We start from the raw sequence: 1,698 nt of genomic DNA, 5'->3' as shown, positions 1-1,698 counted from the left end.
CTCTCTCTCTCTCTCTCTCTCCGGCTCCCAGGCTCCCTCCTTCCCTCTCAGCATGGGAGGGGAGCAGCAGGATTAGGTGGTGGCTTTTCCAAGCTCTTTCAGACAAAGCCCTTCGCAGCCCCGCAAGTTTCTCCCCGCCGCCCAAAGAAGCGCAGCCGCCTTTTGGGTGGCGATTTCTTTGTTCTTGGGTGGTGGTTTGTGGTTTTTTTTTTTTTCCTCCCTCTCTCTCTCTCTCTCTCTCTCTCTTCCCTATCCGCTTCCTCTCTCCACCAACTGCCCCATCTCGGTCACATTTCTCCCTTTGCTTCTCCCGACTTTATTCCCGGGGCCGGGGCCGGCTCGGCGGCGCCACCTGCCGGGCACAACCGGGCAGAGCCGCCCCCCGGCCCCGGTGGATTGCGGCGAAGACCCCCCCCCCTCCCCATCCCGGGTCCAGCCCCCCATCGAGCTTCCCATAGGGGCTGGCTACCCCCCAACACCCCAAATCCCGTCCTTTTATAGACACCTCCTATCAAAACCAGGGCGCTCTTTGTTCTTCTGGCTCTTATGAAGCCATAAAAAAGACATTGAGGGGCTGGAGCGGGTCTAGAGAAGGGCGACAAAGCTGGTGAGGGGTCTGGAGAATAAGTCTTATGAGGAGAGGCTGAGGGAGCTGGGGGTGTTCAGCCTGGAGAAGAGGAGGCTGAGGGGAGACCTTATTGCTCTCTCCAACTCCCTGAAAGGAGGGTGTAGAGAGATGGGGGTCGGTCTCTTCTCTCAAGTCACAGGCGACAGGACAAGAGGAAATGGCCTCAAGTTGCGCCAGGGGAGGTTCAGGCTGGATATTAGGGAAAATTTTTTCACTGAAAGGGTCATCAGCCACTGGAATGGGCTGCCCAGGGAGGGGGTTGAGGCCCCATCCCTGGAGGTGTTCAAAAGCCGGGTTGATGTAGTGCTGGGAGGTCTGGTTTAGTGATGATGCTCCTTGTTTGTTGTGTGGGTGTCTATTTTTGTCAGTGAGGTTGACGGTTGGACAAGATGATCTTTAAGGTCCCTTCCAACCTGGAAGATTCTGTGATTCTGTGATTTATACAAGTGGGTAATTAAGACAGGAATACAATTTTTAGGAGATGGGGAAATGCCCTGGGAAGAAAGGAGGCTGGAAAGGCTTGGGAATTATTGGGATAATTAGCAATCAGCCACTCCCAGCATGTGGCTGTGGCCAGGAGGGCTAATACAGCCCTCAGCTTTGGTAGCCAGGCACGGAGAGGAGAGGAATCCCCTGCCCAGATCTGTGGTCAGCTGGGGAGGGCTCACTGGAGAGAATAAAACACACTCTGTATATCAGAAAAAAATTAAAAGTGCTTCATCTGCTCATCAAAGAAAGGATATGGCGTGGCTGGATCATAACCATAAAAACTTCCTGCTAGAAAGAAATTTTATATAAAAGTGCTTTTTTTCGTTCAGCTGGTGCTGGTGGGATGAGCTCTGAGTGGTGGAAGCGGGTGCTGAGCAGGTTGGTTGAGAATAAGACATATTTTTAATCCTTCAGGTGGAGATGCACCAACAGCCCGGCCTCGTGAAGGTGATCAGACCAGGAATGGATCTTTCCTGCTCCTTTCCAGCATTTTATCCAACGGGTTTGCAGGAGGGAGTTTGCAAATGGCAGCAGCTCCGGGCCCCGACGTGTGTCCATCCCCGATTTCCCCCACAGAACAA

The 1,698-nt window shown here is 53.4% G+C and overlaps 1 protein-coding gene across 1 annotated transcript in view; it reads right to left on the bottom strand.

Moving 5' to 3' along the window:
• The window catches only part of HOMER3 (homer scaffolding protein 3), a 39,190-nt gene that overhangs the window by 24,193 nt on the left and 13,299 nt on the right, over positions 1 to 1,698 (bottom strand). The gene's annotated exons all lie outside the window — the stretch shown is intronic.

Source organism: Calidris pugnax, unplaced genomic scaffold (assembly GCF_001431845.1).
Source record: "Calidris pugnax isolate Ruff unplaced genomic scaffold, ASM143184v1 scaffold46, whole genome shotgun sequence".
NCBI lineage: Eukaryota > Metazoa > Chordata > Aves > Charadriiformes > Scolopacidae > Calidris > Calidris pugnax.
Note: the sequence above shows the minus strand (reverse complement) of the source record. Positions and strands in the feature narration are given on the sequence as shown.